We start from the raw sequence: 23,796 nt of genomic DNA, 5'->3' as shown, positions 1-23,796 counted from the left end.
TTCAGTGTTGTTCAGTACTAGAACATTGCATAGAATTACTATAAGAACACCGAAAGAATTCTCTACGCCTGTTTCCTAAAAAAAAATTGTCATAGTGGGGTTAGAATGAGCATACTTTCGTTTGATGGAAATGCACCATAAGACAATTATTAGGTTATCAACTTCTGTAATGCCAGACTAACTTTATTTTTTGTTTGTACCAATCAGGAATCAAACCCAGGACAATTAGTACAGTAGCCTATGTGCTATTTCATATATCTCTGTGCTCAGTTTTTTACAGATCTGTAACAATAACAAACCTCCATCCATTCATATAAACTTTCACATTTATGATTCAAATTTTAAAGCAAATGAGTTCCAAAACTATTTAATTAATTTTTAAATTTCTAGTATTTACCATTTGAAAGCTAAAGTATTTCTGAATAATATTATAAGGTCTCTGTAATGCATTCATGTAATGCAATTCATGTAATTTGTAGGTATATCTTTATGTGATTCTAACAATAAATGTGTTTTATTTATTTATTATTTATTTATTTAATGCTATAGCCTTTAAATTATAATATTTGCATGTAGGTATCACAGCAAACATTTTATCCGTACATAAAAATTCTCTCAAACAACGTTTTGCGTAACACACAACGTAGGTGCTAAAACATAGCTAAGCAAATTTATACTGCTAAAAGCAATTTGCATACAGACTTCGTAAATAAGCAAAATATTTTATAAAGCACACATCCAGTGTTTTGGGGAGCGTTAACCTCCAGTGCTGAATAGTGAGACCGGGATTGCAATATATATTAAATATTAAATATTATAGGACATTATTACACAAATCGACCTAGTCCCACAGTAAGCTCAATTAAGGCTTGTGCTGTGGGTACTAGGCGACGATAAATATAATATTTGATAAATACATATATAGATTAAAACACCCAGACCCAAGAACAAATAATTGAGTTCATCACACAAATATTTGCCCTGACCGGGGATCGAACCCGGGACCGTCGGCTCAGTAGACAGTTACTTTACCACTGCGCCAACCGCGTCGTCAATATATGGCTCAGTCGATCTTCTGAACATCCATCAAGGTTTAACATAATGGAGAATGTGTCCGGAATACTTATATTTTAAGATAAACGTATCGCTTTGAATATTATTCAACGCTTGATAGTTCTGTTATGCCTATGAATGTTTGATTTATTTGGGTAGTGGTGATGGATTTTGGGATGTGAAATATTAAGGGTTTAGTGTATTGATTAAATAAAAAGTATTTGGTGGTATTAGGCTGGTTGAGAGCGATTATGTTTTTTAACCAAGCAGTTTTACATGGAAATTTTCAATGTAAAAATTGCAGTTGATATTTTATTGAAGGCTGTTGATATGAATGAATATTCGATATTTAAAAAAATAATTAATTGCTTAGATTAGGTAATTGTTTTTTTTTTTAAATTATGACTAATCTCATAAGCTAGAAACGAATGTAAAGATCATCTGTTAAAAAATAGAAAATGTTAACGCTATTTTTGTCTTCCCTTTTTTTAATAAAGACGGAACAGCTTCAAAACTCTATGTCATAACAGGAGCATGGAAAAATAGGAACCCTCAGGTGACCTGGGAAAGTTTTATATGAACTCAAAAGCAACTTGAATTTTCAACTTGCTTTCTTTATAATAACATTCTTGCAAGGACAAAGTTTAATGGGAATTTGGAAACATTTTTGCTAGTTCATATTATAATAGACTTTGTTTTAATGCAGGATGATTTTACGCTTATATTTAAACGAAGCTTTTTTAATGTAGCTAATCGATAATAATATATGAGTTTGTGCAAGTTTAATTCTATTTTAAAATGTTTACTTTTTACTAAGATAAAGATTAGTTTTGCGAATAGAACTATATTCGCAACACTATATTATAGTACCTAAGAATGTATGAGTTAATACTTGTAAATACATTCGTAAACTTATCGTATAAAGGTCTTTAAATAATAATTATGGATAAAAAATATACAAATGAAGATGTTCCAAACATACGTACATTAATAATTCTTTATTAAATAACACTTTTAACAAGGATTATCTTTTCTGCCAATAAATTAAAGTACCCACAAAAAACCCACATCAAAATTAACCACAAAGAACCACAATTAAAAACTATCCACCTGTGCAAACCGTTAACGGTCCGATTAATTTTTAGTACCGCAATAATGTTCAGAAGTTTCTTGTACAAAGCAATTTAAACTTCGTCTATTCATCTTGGTGTCGATTTTGGTGTTAGTTTTTGCTAATCGGGCGCCCGATACAAGTTTTAATTGCTGTATCTATTGCGGTTGCTGGGGTTTTTCGAGATAATGGCTTTTTACCTTTTTTGGAGTCAGAAGTGGGATCGTGTTTGAGCGTAAGATTGGCGTACAGTTTGTTGTTTTTTTGAGCTTCACTGCAATAGGTTTATGTTTCATCAATATTGAGATTAATATTTAAAACAGCTAAACGAATTTTAAATGACTTCAATATTTCAAAATGAAAAATCTTTTGTCAATAAAGAATTTTTATTTTGTTTATTTATTTAAATATTTATTTTTAACTAAACTATTTACGATTCATTCAAGAAAAACTCATATTTGTCTTTAAAAGGCCGGCTGGCCCGCCTAGTTATTATCTATACTAATATTATAAAGCTGAAGAGTTTGTTTGTTTGTTTGTTTGAACGCGCTAATCTCGGGAACTACTGGTCCGATTTGAAAAATTCTTTCGGTGTTAGATAGCTCATTTATCGAGGAAGGCTATAGGCTATATACCATCACGCTACGACCAACAGGAGAGGAGCCACGGGGGTGAAACCGCGCGGAGCGGCTAGTTATTATTATATAGCCATTTACTACCAAATAATGTGTTTGTTCTTACATCAAAACAGAAATATATTATGAATAGTAAATTATAAATACAGGTCAGAAATTGGTAATTTCTTAATTAGCATTCGATTACAAAATATCTAAAAGAATAATTTATCTAGATCAATTAAATTCTTGTAAAAGTAGCGAAAAACATAAAATTCAACGCAAAGCAAGCTATGCATGTATTTCTTATCGTCAAAGAGTGATTTCTTCCTCGCAGGCCAACGTATCGGAAACGTTGCTTGGACACGAATAAGTGGTTTAGAGTGGAAATTTACATAAAATAACAATAAGAGGTAATTGTACTGTATCGGTGTAGTAAGTACTATTTTTGTTCTAATCCTAACCAGCTAGGCAATGGATTTTTTCGAAGAACCAAATCAAATTTTCATAAATAAATGGTATTTTTGTGAAACCCTGATGTACGCAGTTAATTATAGGAAAAATTTAAATTTTAAAACCCTGTTAACACTTTAAAGGTATTAAAAATCCGCCAAATTAAGTTTTTTATATATTAATATCACTCAATATGTTTTTAACAATTAAGACTGGACAGTGGACACGTCTCAAGGCATATAACTACAGATAAATATCCCTTTAAAACTATTACACTAAAACATTACCATTGACTAACCAAAAAACCTTTACCCCATTCTATTTAGCTTCAAATGCTCAAATTCAATCTGGTCCAAAGCCAACGACCACGTCCATTTAGGACCATGTTTGCTTCTCTCGTGGAAGTACAGACATTTCAGGTGATTTAACGAGAAATTACAATCCGAATTGCTGAGTGAATTTCGTACAATTGAAGGAATGAAGCGTAACGTACTATGTACGTAGCAAATATAATTGTTTTATTATAATGAATGGGACAAATATATAGAGTGCAAACATGTAGAAAAAAATAAATTTACAAATATAAGCAAGCAAGGGATTAAATTTTTATCTCAGTTCTTTGTTTTGCTTTATCTTCTTTAAAGTTTTTAAAACGTGAAAAAATATACTTGTGCACTAACTCAAAACATAGTATTATGTTAGATTTTATATTAATTCAATAATAGCCGATTTTAGTTGATTTTAAACAGGCGGGTGAGCGACTAATAATAATCAACAATAATAGTAAATTTTAACTTTAAATTTCAAGAAAACACGAGTAAATTAAACTATTATATTAAAATTGAAACTAAAAAAACATTAAAACGGCGTTTTATTATCCAATAATAAGAAATCCAAACAAGAAAATCCACCAGTCTCATATTCTATAGAAAGGCTCTAAAGCAGTTTTATTTTAAAATGTTTTCTAAGCGTCTAACTGTGCAGGACAATGGTTTTTGTGAACGTCGATCTGACTTGAGCTTTCGCATTTAGTGGTTTCATTCAATGCCAGGATTTCTGCTTGAGCTTTTTAAAGTACAGTCAGCAATGACAATTGAATTTATATTTTATTGTAGACTTATAAATTAAAAAATAATGAAACATTTAAATCGTTACAAAACCTTAACATTTAAATGATGCTTATGATGCATTGTTAATCATGTTTGGTATTTTACGAACGACATAATTAGGGTTTTTTTTTTGCTGACAGTAAGTACTTACATTAACACATTATCGCAGAAAATTATTATTATTTTTACTTCTGTCTTTATAAAAAAGAATTAAGTTTGATAAATCTAATAATTATTATTATTTTATATACGAAATAGCCCATAATATCAACCTTAATGAAGAGAAATACAATCCCACCCAAAACATTTTCATGTAAAATGTTGCCAAGACAAGCCCATATGACTCACACTGTCAAAAAGTTATCAGATCTCATGTAGAGCCAAGCTTCTAACACTACACGCCCTAACTCTACAAGGCCTAACTTCACAAACTCTACACCTTAGTCAAAATATGTGGCTTGGCCATTTCGCTACATTCACATCGGCGTAAGGTGAAAAATTAATTCACTGTTCATTTCTTTTGTGTTATACAATAGTTCTTGTAGTAACGAACGGCCAAGCCACATATTTTGACTAAGGTGTAGAGTTTGTGAAGTTAGGCCTTGTAGAGTTAGGGCGTGTAGTGTTAGAAGCTTGGCTCTACATGAGATCTGATAACTTTTTGACAGTGTGAGTCATATGGGCTCGTCTTGGCAACATTTTACATGAAAATGTTTTGGGTGGGATTTCATTTCTTTTTGTAGGTTGTTTGTAACAATTTTTTTTAACAAGGAGTACCTATACATCTAATCTAATAATCTAAAACTTGGTTCCCCTAGATATATATATATATATATATATATATATATATATATATATATATATATATATATATATATATATATATCTAGGGGAACCAAGTTTTAGATTATTAGATTAGACCTCTAGCGTCATCAAAATAATTTAAAATTACAGGTCTCATACAAACTCCCATCCCCTAGTTTAAGGGGTTGGGGGATGAAAGTTACAAGTTTTATAATTTTTTTGTTGTTTGTGTGCTAATACTAGCTTACATACAAAATTTCAGCTTTCTAGGACATTAGGAAATACCTTAAGAATTTTGATGATCATCAGTGAGTCAGTGACGAAATTAGCGTTTTTTAGATATAAATAAAATCTGAAGTATAAAAGCTAATGTAATTAAAACTTAATATGTTCAATAAGTCCGCTATTGACAATATATTCCGAAAATTTTGTTGATCTAGCATAATCCAAACCCAAGTTATGAGGGTTCAAAAAAACGTCGAAGCGCTTCGAGAAAAGGTAGGTAGTGCCCGTGCGCGTAGTCGCTTGGCTCGTCTTGGCGGGGGCACTACCGTGCCCCCAGATAAGATTCTATTAAAAATATAATTACAAAAAATGAGTTACTTAAGCAGACAAATTAATATTTAATAGTTAATAGTAATAGGTAATTTAGTTGAATCCATAACAGAATCTAGAAAATGTACCATTAGCAGCACTAGACTAAAACTTTCTGAGCTCAATTATTTTATTAATCAACTTACATTAAAAACAAAACGATGTAGCTTCAGAATAAAATGTAGCCACAAAAGTTACAGCTCAATAAAAACAAACGTCTATTATTATTCAGAATTTAGTCCAAAATCCAATATAAATAAAGGCGAATATCCCAAATCATTGAAAAAAGTTATAAAGGTAAAAACAAATAGTTTTCAACTACATGTTAAATCTTGTACAGTTTTTACATGAAATTCGGATTGCTTTTATCTCGATTGCGCTCCGATGATTTCCAAATTGGTTCGGTTTAAGTGATTGTAGGCAAGGCTGTAGCGGCTATTTGAGTATCGGGAAAATCATTTAAAAGCCAAATGTATCCAAAAATGTTATGGACTTTTTACGTTTTATTACGTGTATTTTTAATTAAATTAGTCAGAGCTGATGGAAAACACATATATAAATTTGTACTGTGTAAAATTATTTATGTTTTGATTTTAATAGAAACAATTAATTTATTAAAAAAGGATAAATAAACATCCTACAATATCATAAGGAGAGTTTTGATTATTATCTAGGTAGGTACTTATTTATTAAGTAAGAAAACAGTAAATAATATCTATCATAAGCTAAGTATATAGCCAAGTTTTTTCAGCCATAAAAATATGTTTATAAAGAATATAGAGCTATAAATAAAAATTAAATTACCTTAATCAAAGCGCAGTGAAGTCCGCAAAATATATGTATTTTGATTAATGTATTTGACAAAACAATATTTCTACGTAACAACGCATGCCATTGTATCAAATAATAACCTTATTAATTTCAATTAGAACCAGTATTTACATTTTAATTACAATTTCAGTTAAATAACCATAATGTTTTTACCGCTGCCATCATTAAGAGCGTAATTATTTTATTATTTATTATGTATTGGAATATTTTAGAGTAAATAAGCAGCATATTTTAACATTTCATTCACAAAACCCAACTACGACAAAAAACGGCGCTGAAAAAGTATTAAACAATATTTTCAGAATACTGAACTGAACAAAGTTGCTAATGTAGTTGCAAGTAAATGGACACAGTAGACTCTACCAAGATGCCTTCGTTGTAAATTGACAATAATGTCATACAATACTATCTGAAGTATGCAATATTCCACTATGTAGAGATAAATTTTCTTATGTTTGGAAAACCGCAGTGTCACGTTGTCAAGGTGCTACGGTAGATAGGTATATGTAACGTGTGACTACGCCTCCTTTTGCTTTGCCGTAGTCGGGTAAAAATGGTGTTCTATGATTATGTTAATAATTAATTAATATTAATATTAATAACACCATCTGGCGCGGCCCATAACACCATCTGGCGCGGCCCATCTTAGGGTACTTACAGAAGCTGAAACTTACCGGTACTTGGGTATGTCACAGAATATATGTGTGGAGGGGACGGGTGTGAAACAGGATGTTGTCGAAGTATTTTGTGAACGCATGACAAAAGTCTTTAACAGCTATTTGTCGGGCGTGAACAAGATACGAGCGTTCAATACCTGGGTCATGCCCGTTCTCCTGTACACATTTGGCGTACTCAAGTGGACTCAGACCGAACTCAACGCCCTGGATCGGAAAGTCCGCACAACTATGACTCTGCATCGGTTGCATCACCCGAAATCGTCAGTGATGAGGCTGTATATCCCTCGAAAGTGTGGTGGTCGTGGCATGTTAAGTGCCCAATCGCTGCATAATCGTGAGATATGCAGTCTCCGAGACTATTTCCTCTCAAAGGTTGGTCATGCAATCCATGCTGAAGTCATAGAATGTGACAAAGGACTCACTCCCCTATCCCTGGCCAAACAGGACTGGCAAAAGCCGACGGTACTCAGCATTTCCGACAGGGAGGCCATATGGAAAGAGAAAGAGCTACACGGTAGGTTTCACAGGAGTCTACGTGAACCTCACGTAGATTTCTTGTCCTCCGTGCACTGGCTGCGTTTCGGTGACCTCTTTGGGGAAACCGAGGGTTTTGTCTGTGCGATACAGGATCAGGTGGTTAAGACGAACAATTATCGGAAGTACATCATAAAGGACGGGACCCAGGACTTATGTCGTATGTGTCACCGTCCTGGAGAAACTCTCCGACATGTTACTTCCGGTTGTTCCATGCTTGCCAACTCTGAGTATTTGCACAGGCACAACCTAGCAGCCAGGATTATCCACCAAGAGCTCGCTCTGAAGTATGGCCTTCTTGAAGGAAAAGTGCCTTACTACAAGTACGCGCCGGAGCCAGTCCTGGAAAATAACCGTGCCAAGTTGTACTGGGATCGGCCCATCATCACAGACAGGACTATTCTAGCGAATAGACCTGATATTGTGGTGATGGACCGAGCAACTTCTAGGATTTTCTTAGTAGACATCACTATTCCACATGACGACAATCTTGTTAAGGCCGAGTCAGATAAACGGTTCAAATATCTGGATCTGGCGCACGAGGTTGTCGAGATGTGGGACGGTGTGTCTGCCGAGATAATCCCTATAGTTGTGTCCACCAATGGGCTGGTTCCTGCCTCCTTAAAACAATATTTAAGGAGGTTGGATTTACCGGTAAAGCCCATGACAGTGGGGATACAGCGGGCAGTCCTTCTGGATAACGCTCGGATAGTCCGAAGGTTCCTCACTCAGTCGCCCTAGACTCCGGCCGTCTGGCCACTCAGCCGGAGTTTTTTTTTCAGCACCGCCGCGAGGCGAGATACTTGCCCCCCCATTATAATAAAGTTGTTTAGTTTCTGTGTTGCAAGCGTTGCTACAATGTGGTGTTGAAAAGTTTACAGATACATACAAAAATTTATAATAAAATTTAAGATAAAACAATATTATTTCAAACTAATCTGTTAATGTGTCTTAAACTTCATCAAAGATTTGAAACAAAATTTATTCACTCTCAAAATCTGCATTAACAATTAATACTGCATGTTTTTGTTTTCATTTCTATCATAGCGATACGTAGAGCTAACATTTAAAACGTATTAATAGACGCTGCAAAATATAAACTTGACAATAAAACTGAGATAACTTCACTTCGTTTCACAAACAGCTGGAACTAATACACTAAAAGATTAATCATCTCTTTGCTGGCAAATTAAAATCGTCGCGAACAAATTTCATGCTCTCAGTGAGAAGTTCACAAAATTAAGTGCTTCCATCAAGTTTCTATAGTCACAAGCGAATGTGAGATCTAATTGTTTCTCTGCACTATCACCTTTTTTGGTGTAGTCGTAGTTTAATCTATTTTAGACTAGCTTTTAGATCTGGTTTTGCTTGCGTTTTGTTAACATAATGTGTAATGTTTTACCTCGTATTTTCATCCGTTTGCTTGCTTCCTTTTATGAAAAACTAACTTAAAAACAATTCATCAGAATTTTACTATTCATATAAATAGTAGGTATCTAAACGTAAAAGTACATTAAGTCACTGTTTATCAGTTATTTTAGTTTATCACACAAAACATTTAAATAAAACAATTTTAAACTATTATAGTTTATTAGAAGTTTCTTGATTTAACTCAACAAACATACATGTGCCATAAAACACTAAACAGCTAACCAGTACTCCAAAGGTACCTCGGTCAACCAGCAAATACAAATAATGAATTATTCAGTTGATCATAAAATAAGGCTTGCGGCGGTCTAGTCTAGATATAGAAAAATATTGAAGATAATTCCACTATAACAGGGCAGGTTTCCAAGCATTTTGGGGTTCCTGAGTAAAATATTATCAACCTTACTTTTAAAACAACAATCCCGAATTCCATACAATCTATTTAAAGTCATTTTAGACATACAATCTATTTAAAGTCATAGATTTACAACATAATTTTTACTTACTTCTTTTAGCCTGGTCGAAACTGCGATTTAACTTCAAAAAGTAAGTACAAGTGTGGTACAAGTTAACGCTTTATGATCGCACACATACGCACAGCACACAAACCCACGGAAATTATCTTAAAAACTAAATATTATTACGTACGCTTGATGCTTGCACAGTGCACACATCCACAAAACACACACACACACACACACACAAACCCACGTGTATAAAACGTTCATCGTTAGAAAATCCATCCAGAACATTCGAGAATATTCGAAATTCAAATTTCAACGAATAATCTTTAAAAAACATTACCGAACCCAAGATCGGAAGTCAGGCGCGGTGTTACGTTTTTCCCGCTCTAACGGGCTGGCCACGGACACCGGCGGCGCGACCGACGGCGCGACGGGCGGCGCGGCAAGTCGCGCGGCGCGGTAAGCATGCCACGGGCAGTTGCGTTCGCCGCCGCGACCAGTGTAGACGAGGAGACGAGATAGCTTTATCAAAGTTAGCTCGACGTTGTTTGGAGAGTAGCAGCTTTTATGCTCAAGATTTAATGTTTGGAAGGTATAGTGGAGTACACGAATTAAATAGAAATCGTGTTACAGACGGAGAATTCCACCAAAAATATGAAAAATATAGGCATAATGAAAAATTATGTTGCGGGTGGCTAGACTTCCAAATAGCTGGTCTAGCTAGAATTTCTACAATAAAAGCTTCCGTCTCCATTTTCGCGAAAAAAAAACAAACTATTTTAAATTAAGTTCGCTCCGGGAGTAGTCGCCGCGTCTGCCGCTCGACTCCGTGGCCTGCGCCGTAATAACTCATACATTTGTTTCGATCGCTAGTCGTGCCGCGCGATTCGCTCGGGGAAATTCGCCGGTCGTCTCGCTGGTCGCCGCTGCGCGTGGCATGCCCAGTACATTTCCATACATTTGATTCATTCGCAAGACGCGCCGCCAGTCGCGCCGCGCGAATTTTCGCTATAGCGAATTGTCCGTGGCCAGCACGTAAGCGAGGAAATTTTACAACGTGCCGCGTGTTCACTAACGAACCAAGAGTTGTTTGTACTACATTGCTTGCTGGGTCATAGTTAAGTATATTATTCACTGCTGTTTTCTTAATAAGCAATTAATGGAGAACGAAAATATATTCGTCTGTAGTAGAGTTCAATCTATTTTTTTAAGTGAATCTTCTTTAGACGCGTTGAGAAAATTTCAAGGTCGCGTCGTGGCAGTACCGTCTCGACATGGAATAAGGCGACGATTTTGGTATCTTTGAATCTTGCCAAAGAAGTTTCATTTCTAACACGTGTGCTCGAACACACACGCTCTTTTTTGTGAATAGTAATTTGTAACATAATAATATAGTAATTTTAATATTAGATCAGCTCTTTCCTATTAATTAATATTAGTATATTTAAACACGATATGCTACCAATGTTTTTTTCAATGAATTTATGAGGATAATTCAATACGTTTAATAAAATAATATTTATGTCATATCATACTTTACCTACCAGGATTACATCAAAATGAAACATTTTACATTACTGATTTTATATACATACTAGCGGCACGCCCCGGCTTCGCCCGTGGTACATATGAAAAATAGATGTTGGCCGATTCTCAGACTTACCCGATATGCACAGAAAATTTCATGAGAATCGGTCCACCCGTTTCGGAGGAGTATGCAGACTAACATTGTGACACGAGAATTTTATATAGTATAAGATTATAATTATACAAATACAAAAATTCGAGTTAAAGGTGCTTTTTAGTATAAAAATAAGTAGGTATTGCAACATTATTCCAAGAACACATATTATATTGATTTCCCATTGAATCCCACCACAAGTTAAACTTCGAAAGGCATTTAACAAATATAATTATATAATTTTCCTCCAAGGAAGCGTTGTTTTAAACGTGGTTATTACAGTGAGCAGTTCAAGTACAGTGAGCAGGAACCTCTAACCAAACTTTTTGTTTGGTTCCGCCAAAAACGTACAAATATAACTTTTTCAGCTAAATTTGATTGTAGCCCGGGGAATGCTAACTATAATATAGAGATTTTCGTGTAAACTGCTCTCTTTGCGCATGTGTTTATGTTTTTAATTACTTAGTTGTTGAGGGAAATTTTATGCAGTTGCTAAATTAACTTTAATTACTGTTACTGTCAATAAATAATATTAAGTGTTATTTTACCGAATGATTAAGCTTACGGGATGGAATAAATTGTTTGTTCTATCTTGAACCAAGAACCATGATAACGCATAGGAATGGAATAAAATTCTTTAGTCTAGTATGAAACGGGAACCTGTTAGACTTGATTGTATAATTTATATTAAGTTTATAAAATGTCCAAAGCAAGCAATATTTTGTTCCCTGAGCCGAGCCTACTGGGAGTGACAATGATAAGAATATACGATTCTAAGAATAACGTAATGTAAAATAAGTTAACGACCGGTATTTGAACATAGAATATTTCTTTTATACCTTATTCAAAGACATCATTTTCATTTTCAAGAATTTCAAACATTTAAATCCTCACAAACTTACATGAGTGCATCATATTCTATTCCATTTCATAGCGCAGCCGAATTCGAAACACGGTTTTCTTGGAATAACATTCCTTTACAATAGTTACAATTAGATTAATGATATTAATATTCATTCAAGATGTAGCAATTCTTGTACAGTTTTATCACATCCCATTATAAGGGTTCATTATTAAATCCAGTCCATTTTTTACGTGACGCTCGACCGCATCACGTTTCGATGGCTTGATTACCGCAATCTATCTTTTTAACGCGGGAAAGATTTATCTTTTATTTTTTAATCATATTTACTTAATAAGAAGTCATTGTTTATATGAAGATAATGGATAATTTTTCATAGTTTTAATTGTATGAATTTGAGATTTACTATCAAATCAACTATATTTATTTGCTCGTAGGTATATGGTCATTATATGGTCACAATATTTTTTATCACATATACCTACTGCCATTTTAAATGGCGTGCAAAAATTGATATTTTATAATATCTTTTAGATTTCATAGTTTCTAAGATTAATGCATACAAACACTAATTGGATGAATATCTAGATTTAAAATGAATTATTATACCACCCACTGGTTCAAATTCCGATGATACGCAGTAATTGAATGTATTGATTGTACATAGTTTGATGAAACTGCATTATAATACGTAACAATAATGTATTGTATCATAATTCATAGCTGTAGAGGAAATACACTGTTATGCATGTAGAAATTGACCCAAAATCAATTTATAGAAAACGAAGAACATTTTAACAGTTCAAATAGCTATACATTTTCATAAGAATGCTGATGATGATTTTAAAATAGGACTTTTATTTATATTATGATAAGAAATTAGTCATTTGCTAGTATTTTTTATCAGGATATTTTTATTATTTCTATACGTAATTTAGATTGAACCATTAGAAAGTTTACCCTTATTTCACTGATATATTGTGTCAATGACAACATCACTGATTATTTTTATTAAAACTAGGTTCCTAAAATATCTCCATCTAATAGCAAGCTATTATTTGAATAACAAATATATTTTACATAAAATACGAAAGCCATAGTCCCGGAACAAGGAATCTTCACAAGTACCGTATTGACTGTCGATACAAATATATTGAAGTTTGAAAAGTTCATAACAAGCTCCCAAATCATCTGCAATTCACAAAACACAATGGATAAATTGCTTTGTAATGTATGAGTATATATTACACATTATATAAATTATAATAATTCGTAACGTTATTTTACGATTATTGGCATTATTTCTATATACATAAATTATAATAATATGTAAATTTATATGCTTTAAGGCCACATGATGATTTTTTTTAGTTGAGAATATAAGAGTTTTACGTATGTATATTTTTAATTTAATAAGATTCGATAGATTCGTATGGATGTAAAAAAAATATCCTCAGACATATTTTACACAGACAGACAGATGTGAAATTATTAAGCTTTTTATGTTATTTCTAGTGTGACAATTATTTGCGACATATAGAAGGCATAGGGCCGGCGCCCACTGCCGGCACGGCACGGCATGGCACGGCAGAGCATCCCGCGGCGTGCAATGGCATCCCGCGGCGTGCAGTGGCATCCCGCGGCGTGCTGCGTGATCCCGCGGCATTCAGTGGCATGCCGTGGCATCCTGCTAAAAGCCCCACTAATGCTGCATAAGTTTCAACCTTATTTCAACTAGCTAGCAATCATAATTCCTCGACCCCAAAGTGACGCATACGCCTCGCGGGATGCAATGGCGCGCCGCGGCATTCCTTGGAATGAAACAGCAAGACACGTCATGCCACCGCATCCTGCGGCGTGCCGCGTCATGCTGCAGCATCCTGCGATACGTCGCGGCATCGTGGCATCGAAATAAAGTAACTTGAATTCTAAACTGATTGAAATAAGATTCAAAATAACTTCATTAGTAATAAAATCCTCTGCCCTGCCATGCCACGCCGTGCCGGCAGTGGGCGCCGGCCCATAAGTAACTATAACGAGCAACTACCAAATTCTAAGTATATGATACAACAATACACATGATCATCAACTAATGATATTATTTACATTTCCAATTATTCTATCACGAGCACTCCAAAACAATTTCATATTAAAATTGCTACACAGCTACAAACAAAACAGCTGTTTAATTTACCCCAAAACGTTTATTATCTTTAGGGAAATTCAAACAAATCGTGACTTGACTACTAGCTTCCGATTTTCATCTAAGTATTTCTCCCGATGCGTAGTTTGAGATAGCAAAGGGGAATTTTTGGGTAATTGTTGGTCTCTGGCGGGCTATTATTAAATAATACTTTTTTGTTTATTTACCTGACGTTAGATAAGATGTCTTTGTAATTGTATCTGCGGCTTAATTTTTATAATAAAAACTGTGAAATTGGTAAAAACAGCTCTATATTTTCCCTTATCTGTGGCTTAATATTATTTACAATGAAAACTGTGACAGTGGTAAAAACAGCTCTATATTTTCTGATATTTCTATTTTACAAAAATGAAATATTTCTTTTAATTTTCACATTTTTGTAAGAAGGTATGTCGTCTATGTTAAAATTCATACTTATGATAATTATAGGCATGATTATTATGTAAATTTTTCATGGAACTGTAATTGTGCATTAAAAATGTTCATTCTATGTGACCTAGATGTAATTATCACGCATGACTTATTTCTTCAGTATTATTAGTTAATACTGTAAATGATACAATAAGTAAGAACAATGATATATTTTAACGGTAATGTTTTAATTCGCTGCTCATTGAGTTTACGATGCTACCAAAATAAAGGCATAAAAATCAGAAAGCTTGGTTTGAATCTTCTCTATTATATAAAAATGAATCGTAAAATGTGTTGGTAACGGAAACGGCTGGAACGGCTGAACCGATTTCGATAATTCTTTTTTTATTATATTCCTTGAAGTACGAGGATGGTTCTTATGTAGAGAAAACGTAAATATGTACCACGGGCGAAGCCGGGGCGGACCGCTAGTATAATTATGATAAAAATAGTAACTGTATACTCTCACTTTAACTGAATACCTACTTAATTATTTTTGAACTAGAACTTAAAATACATTTGTTGGTCAAAAATTTTATATCGTTTAATATTCTTCTGAATGCATTTCCATCACACATCATCAATCATTTAAAACTTTTTCAATAAAGATTTTTTCTATTTTTATTTTCTACTAGCGGTCCGCCCCGGCTTCGCCCGTGGTACATAATATTTAAGTTTTCTCTACATAAGAACCATCCCCGTACTTCAAGGAATATAATAAAAAAAGAATTATCGAAATCGGTTCAGCCGTTCTCAAGTTATGCGCTTACCAACACATTTTGCGATTCATTTTTATATATAAAGATTCTATCACCTTACTACTTATACTGCCTTGTTAGAACCAGACACATTCAATAATATGTATTCAATCATAGTATTTTCTAGTGTTTGATCTTACGCTAGTATTATACATTTAGAAATTAAAGACTTTTTAACAGATTTTAAATGCGATATATTTATTATTATTAGTTTTTATGGTAACAGAAGGCAAACGAGCCGACGCGGACGCCTTGCCGGTAAGCTAAGTGCGCCGCCCATAGACTACCGTAACCGGTTACGGTAGTATGTCATTATAATATTATTTTCTCGACGTTCCGAACACTTCAGCGAGCGTGGTCACGCGGAGACTCCCCGTGATCCGTTATCCAAGTCCGTCCATCTTTAGTTTCTAAATGTAGTAAAACATGTTAAATCTAGACTTACAAGGTCTTAGGCGCGGGTCAAACACAAGCGGCGCGGGCGCGGGCGTGCCATAAGCGCACCTCTTGAATCTGTTTTGCACCACGTCCTTCTTATACATTTTGTATGAAATAATTTTGGACAGGCGTCGAGACGGCACGCCACGGTTGTGCCAAGGTTGCGCCAAGGTTGCGCCTTTCCAAAATTATTTCATACAAAATGCCAATAGCGCACCCGATGCACGCCGGCAGCGCGCTCCCGGCGCGCCCGCGGCGCGCCGCGCCGCTTGTAAATGTCCCGCGCCTTAGTATTACAATAATAAACATCTCAAACTCATAACATTGGGTTCAAGAAGATATTACGCTTTTCAGGTATTTCCCAAACTTCTAATCTATATAAACCACAGTTTACCAACAAAATACGTTAATTTAATAAACTGGAAGGGGAAACTTCGGCACAAGTTGTTTAAAGTATGAAGGTCACTATAGTGCAAAGTTGTAATATTTTGTACGTAAATGCAACTAAGTCTTCGTGAAATATAAAGTATTTGATTAAGTATGCTACCATGTACTTCAAAATGAGAGGTGAATATATTATGATTGTTTATACGCGATAAAGTTTTTTATTAATAAAAACAATCTTTTATATATCTTTTTCAAGTGTCATGTACCTTTAAGTATCTTTCAGTACCTAAAAAAATGATAAATACTTCTATATTCTAGCATTTGTTCCATAAATGCATACATAATATTATATTGATGGCCTAATTAGAACATTCGCATAACTGAAATTGTCGTGGTTGATAGTTATATCAATGATTGTGACATTATATTATATACAGTAGAGAAATAATGTCCCAATTTATGTGATCTTATTATTTATTAATTTCTTATTGTTCCTATAGAATATATTATATTTTTCATGGGAAAAAAATTAGAATATCTTTATTGTACACTAGCCGATAGTCTCGGCTCCGCTCGGGTTTACTTGGGATAAGAGCATCATAATATAGCCTATGTTCATCATGTAGGGCTCATAGAGAACTTTTAAAATCGGTCTAGTAGTTTCAGAGCCTATTCAATTCAAACAATCAAATCTTTTCTCTTTATAATATTACTGAAGTTAAAAGCAGCTATCATGCGATGGGACAGTTTTTAAATAACCAAACAGTAGAACCACTTAAATTCACAACTGTTCTTTAATTAATACTTAAATAAAAAATCAAACAATGGAACTGGGATAATAGTAAAAATAAAAATAGATTGTTTCGTTCAAACGGCAGTTCAGGAAGAAGGCTTTGATTGCTTCTAAAGTTTGTGGAAGTTTTCGACGCCGGTGGGAATTAAAGCTTATTTTTCTTGTTTGTTGGTGGCGTAATGAAAATCGGAAGCCCACAACTTTCGACCGAGTCGATTGTCGCTCGCTAGTTAGGCCCTGATTTGGGAATTGGGCTGTTTATATTGATTAGATTGTATTTACTTTATTAGCTTCTCTTTATTTTTAGGTAACTAAAAATGTAAATCAATTTATTTACATGAAAGTGTTTGTAAACATTTTACTAGCTTTTCCCGCGTTGCTCCGCTCCTCTTGGTCTTAGCGTGATGCATATAATATAGCCTATAGCCTTTCTCGATAAATGGGCTATCTAACACCGAAAGAATTTTTCAAATCGGACCAGTAGTTCCCGAGATTAGCGCGTTCAAACAAACAAACTCTTCAGCTTTATAATATTAGTATAGATTATCCCGACCGACTGTCAGTCTCCCAGAATAATAATATAATGAATAAATCTATTTTAAAATCCATACTAATATTATAAATGCGAAAGTAACTCTGTCTGTCTGTCTGTTACTCAATCACGCCTTAACTACTGAACCAATTTGCATGAAATTTGGTATAGAGATATTTTGATACCCGAGAAAGGACATAGGCTACTTTTTACCCCGAGGAATAGGATAGGTTTTATCCCGGAAATCCCACGGGAACGGGAGCTATGCGGGTTTTTCTTTGACTGAGCGGGCGAAGCTGCGGGTGGAAAGCTAGTCCGTTATCATCTTTAACTTCTTAATGCTTGACTGGTATTTATTAATTTTTTTCAGAGAATTTACTAAGCTCTTTTTACTACTAAGTGCGTGTTGCCCGACAGACCAACGATACCTTCTCCTAGCTAGGTTGATAAATTTCTGTTTTAAAAAATACGATAATAATGAAATAAATAAATACTATTAGTCCGTTGAGTTTTTTGTTTTTTGTACATACAAAAAATTATCATGGAATGTTAATTGTAGCTCTTTGCTTATTATCTTTCTTGTTTAAAAGGAAAGGAAAGTAAAACTAGATCTAGTGCATTTTTTGCGTAAAGAAATAACCATTGTAAAATGGCTTTTATGACCTTCTTCGCGATTTTGATCGCAATTCAAGTCATACAATTTGATACCAGTGAAGGTTAGTAGTTTTTTTAAGCTATTGCATAGCTTCTATCGCGAGCCTTGAGCGCGGGGACCGAATCCAGAAATTCCATAACGAAAAAACCTCACGCTCCCCACTCCGACGGGCACGGAGGTGTGGCTTGAAGGCATGCTATGCAATAGCTTTACCGCGGCAGTCCCCGAGTGCCACACGTCTTTTTTATTATTTTAGGTATAATATATACTTTTTCGGTAATTTTACCAAAATCTTGATGTTGACACGGACACTGACCCACCGATTGTAAACCACGCACGATTTGAAAGATGCTATGTAGTTTCTTGTCGGTTCTTCTCCATAGATGTTGCTTTCCGAATCGATGGTAAATGTTAAAAATATATTATGACGAATCAAAAGTGTTTCTAGAAGAAAACTAATTGAATAAATAAATGTTTGAGTATGCTTGATATTGAAAATACTACAGCAATGCCTATAAAATATAAGTATTTAACTTTCACCCTTAGAATGTAATGCTTTTCATAAATTATAGTTTTATTTTGTTATTAGCTTTATAGACGTAGAAAAAAAATCGTATTTTTAAATAATAGGTATTGATTTAACGATTAGGATTATGTTTTGTTAAGGACTCATAGTAAAAGTATTTTTTTTTCAGGTTTTACTGTAGAGGCGGTTGAACCAGACGATCCCTTATATACGAGAGGGTATTATATACCAACTGAAAAAGATTTTGATAAACCAGACGACCAATTTTCGAGTGGCCTAGGTTCTATATAATAAGAAGAAAGTAGAAGAAATGTCTATTGGCTAAATGTTATGAATAAAAACTATTTAGAACAGTTTTGTGATTTTTTTTCTATCTATACTTATATATTAATTAAAGCTTAAGAGTTTGTTTGGACGCGCTAATCTCAGGAACTACTGGTCCGATTTGAAAAAAATAGATAGCCCATAAATATCGAGAAGCAATGGATGTATACGAAACGAGGTTTGTTTCAGTTGATCTACCCTTTTGAAAACCATGCTGGTTACTAACTTACTATCAATGAAACTGGAGGTATGACTTGCGATAGTGGGACACAAAAGAGATTCAAATAATTTGGAAAAACATGATAAAATTGAAATTGGACGGTAATTTTTAATATTGGCTGTATCGCCTTTCTTATAGACGGGCACTATTCGAGCCTTCTTGGTGGCCCGTACCAACATCAAGATCATTTAATAATAAATTAAACAAAACACAGTCTGCTAGTAAATAATTGTGTAGAATAAACTCTTAAATTTGTTTGGTGTGTCCTCTATTGTGTACTTCTATTGCAAAACATGTAATGTCCAAATTTCCAATACTTCAAGTTTATTTGTCGTTCAATACTCAACTCGCTATGCCATAACCGCCCAGCTAAAATCAAAGATATAAAAACGTACATACTGGATGAGCCGTGATAAATGAAGAAGAACATTTTATTAGATGTTCTCTTCAATAAACTGTTTTGAAGTAATCATCTATAGTATGCTTTTAATCAATTAAATAAATCTTGATGACTATAATTTAAAAGACAAATGATACCATAATAATATCATGGTGGCCGTCTTTTATGGTTGAATGAAATTATTTTTCTTTAATTCTTAAAAGTCATTATTTTAAACACCTGATAAAGGAATTACGAATTTTTATGCAAATGATGTAAATTTTTACGCACCGTCTACCTACATAAGTTTACAGTTAAATAGTGAACCGTCGTTAACTATAATATAGATTACTAGCTGTGCCCGCGACTTCGTCCGCGTGGAATAGTGACTGCATAGTAGGTGACTACTTAACTTTTATTGAATAAACACGTACTACCATAAATAATTAAAAGAACTGTTAGTAAAATTTATTACTAAACTGAGCTAAAAAATAAAAAATAAATGCCTAGTTAATTTTCTACGTAAAATTTATTTTAAATTATGTCATATTATTTTTAGGCACCAGGAGGGAAGGGAGCAAATTTATTTTTCTTCCTTCCTTGTATGGATGTTTTTGACAATATATCATGCAGCAACTGAGCGCCGAGAAAAACTTCAAAACGCAAAGGAATAGAATCCGCTATCGATACTAATTGACATAAGCGTATGATGTTTTGCTAAGGATTTGTTCACCCTACCAACGACGACGACGACCACGAACAAAATTTTCATCCAGTCGTAATTTAACAAAATTGTGCTAAACACAATTAAAAATAAATTATTAAAATTTCCTGTCGTTCTGGTGATTGGAATTTTTATTTTTGAGATCAACGAATGAAAAAATAGATTTTTCGTAGAAACGGTGGCTCCTAGAAAACAATGTATTTGAAGTTTTTTATAGATAATTTTACCGTTTCTACGAAAAATCTATTTTTTCATTCATTGATCTCAAAAAAAAATTCCAATCACCAGAACGACAGGAAATTTTAATAATTTATTTTTAATTGTGTTTAGCACAATTTTGTTAAATTACGACTGGATGAAAATTTTGTTCGTGGTCGTCGTCGTCGTTGGTAAGGTGAACAAATCCTTAGCAAAACATCATACGCTTATGACAATAATTAGTATCGATAGCGGATTCTATTCCTTTGCGTTTTGACGTTTGTCTCAGCGCTCAGATCTTTCCTGTCTCACGCCTGTAGTAACTAAACCGTTTAGACCGTGCAATAAAAATTAAATTAAAAAAAAAAACTAACGCAACGAAGAAAAGTGCATAGAAAAAGGAATAAATAATTTTACAAACTTCCCGAAGATCTTTAAAAATAAATACCATTTTAAATATTTATAAAAATAAAAATGTTGTGTGGTTTTATGAAACCACGGTAAAAGTGAAACTTAGGCACAAAATTATCGTATTTGTACGATAATAATTATCGTACGGTTCCGAACACTGCTTTATACCTACTCGGCAGCCGACCGTCACGCGACATGCGCTACACAGACCAAAAAGTTTGAGACGATGTAATAAAAGTTTCACTTTAAAAAAACAAAGTCATCGGGGCTGCCATACCATCATTATCATAATATCATATACAATTATATTTTTTTTATAATGGTACTTAATTTTAAAGATCGTCGGGAAGTTTGTAAAATTATTATTTATTCCTTTTCCTTCGTTGCGTTGGGTTTTTCTTTTTAATTTTTAAATTTTTAACTTCGGTTTCTTATTCATGTTTCTTATTTCATGTGATATTTTCAAGTGAGTTTTTGACCTCTACCTCCATATTAGAAAGAAAAAGAAAGAAAGAAAAGAAATTATTATTATTATTGTGTTTGGCTGTGTTTTTTTTTAGCCAAAAAAAAACACAGCCAAACACATTATAAAATTTATCTTACAATTGGGCAAACGGAGACAGCCTCAGCAAAATGCTGCACAAAAGCAGCGCTGATTTTCAGGCTGTACCGGCGATTGCGGTTACATACTTACATTACATTCCTACATCATATTGATATCTATAAGTTTGTTGCTCCTTGACATCTTTTTGGTATCTTTAGGAAAAAAAAATTGCCAAGAGCCAGGCCTATGTGGCTTTGAGTAGAATTCAAAATTTCCAGGGTGTGGCTATCCTCCCGCTCCCATATCCCCCTCTTCTTTAACAGACTTTCAACCCTTCTCTTTCCACACCTAGTAAATGGCAGAACCGATTTTGATGTAAACCATATTATCTAATTATACCTATATGTATTATGTACACGTCATATCCTGTCGTTTGATGCTCCATTTGGTTTATTTATCTAACAACTGTCACCCCTAAATGTAATAAACGGATGAACCGATTTCGATAAAACACGTTGCTCTTTTATATTTTGATATGCCGCTTGAGTATATTATTTGATCACATTCGATTATTGTTCATTCCCACTTTTACCGCTGTAATCTAATAAATGGATAAACCGAATTGGATAAAAATATAACTAATATTTTTTCCCACATTCCCACTTTTACCTCTATATACCTAGGTATAATAAATGGATGAACCGATTTTGATACACTTTATCTAAGAACCAGCGTCGGAAAATATGCTGCCTAACACGCATCTAATTCGTATTACCTGTTAGCGAGCTACGGTGGCACAAACAGACACACATAGCGGTCAAACACTTATCACCCATCTTTTTGCGTCGGGGGTTAAAAATATAATACGACATAATTTAAAGGACATTTTATGTATAAAATTTACCTAGAAGTAAGCATAATTCTAATTTGACCCCTTCCCCCCCTACTACCTCAGCTTACCCCCCCCACCCTTGGGGACTTTCGATATGATCACCTGGACATTTATAAGGAAAAACTGTAGCGTATAACAGATAACTTACGTTTTATCGTACACTGTATAGTGTACAATAGAATGCCTTAGCAAATGTTCGCCGTGAATACTTAAATGGTAATAACTTTTTTATTTACGAACCGATTAACATGAAATCCATACTTAATATTATAAATGCGAAAGTAACTCTGTCTGTCTGTCTGTCTGTCTCAATCACGCCTAAACTACTGAACCAATTTTCATGAAATTTGGTATGGAGATATTTTGATAACCGAAAAAGGACATAGGCTACTTTTTATCCCGGGAAAATGAAATCCCGGAAATCCCACGGGAACGGGAACTATGCGGGTTTTTCTTTGACTGCGCGGGCGAAGCCGCGGGCGGAAACCTAGTAAACACTAAATGTTAAATGAAGATTACCACAATATATTAATGAAAATCGCATCTAAATCGGATAAGCCGTTTCTGAGATTAGCGTGCACAAACATACAGACAAACAGACAAAAAAATTTATAACTACAGTTTTGGGTTTGGGATCGATTTAATAATAACCCCTGCTATTTTTTTTTTACATATTTTTATTGTACAGACATCACTTTTCTAGAATTTTATTATATGTATTGATTGACCACGCGCAAGGTTACTAATTTCCACTACATCCTCATGCAAATCGTCAATTTTTATGAACATTGAATCTGTAAATAAAAAAAAATCAAAAGATAAGTACCTAATTTTATTAAAAAGCTACTAACAAATAAAGTTTTATCAAGAACTAAAGTGACCTTCTTTGGGCGTATAATATAGTCTTGTAAAAGTTATACATAAAAATAAAATTTCATCATTTTCTTATTTTGTCATAACTTTAACTAATTAAAAACATGAGTATAACTATATAATTATAATAAACAATAAATATAAAAGCTACAACTTACCTTTTGTGGGAACGCAAGAAGGCGAAAATTAAAAAATAGCCGAAGATTTTTAAAAATGTAACGAATGAACACAATCACTGTTATCTACTATTACCCAAAGAGAATACAAATACTACGTCTATTACCTATATAACTGTAATGGTGTCTTGTTTGAC

General features: G+C 33.8%; 1 protein-coding gene and 1 long non-coding RNA gene across 2 annotated transcripts in view; one reads left to right on the top strand and one right to left on the bottom strand.

Annotated features, from left to right (window-relative positions):
- The window catches only part of LOC149482042 (uncharacterized), a 319,962-nt gene that overhangs the window by 68,646 nt on the left and 227,520 nt on the right, over positions 1 to 23,796 (bottom strand). The window lies entirely within an intron of this gene.
- LOC149482043 (uncharacterized) overlaps positions 18,534 to 23,796 on the top strand; it is an 86,230-nt gene continuing 80,967 nt past the window's right edge. The window contains exon 1 of the long non-coding RNA XR_016316652.1: positions 18,534 to 18,648. This is a non-coding gene — a long non-coding RNA (uncharacterized LOC149482043). The remainder of the gene's footprint in view (positions 18,649 to 23,796) is intronic.

Source organism: Colias philodice, chromosome 15 (assembly GCF_061535455.1).
Source record: "Colias philodice isolate Cphi_HAF_F1 chromosome 15, ilColPhil1 Martin Lab GWU primary, whole genome shotgun sequence".
NCBI classification, from domain to species: domain Eukaryota; kingdom Metazoa; phylum Arthropoda; class Insecta; order Lepidoptera; family Pieridae; genus Colias; species Colias philodice.
The sequence above is the reverse complement of the archived record's forward strand: the minus strand, read 5'-3'. Positions and strand labels throughout refer to the sequence as shown.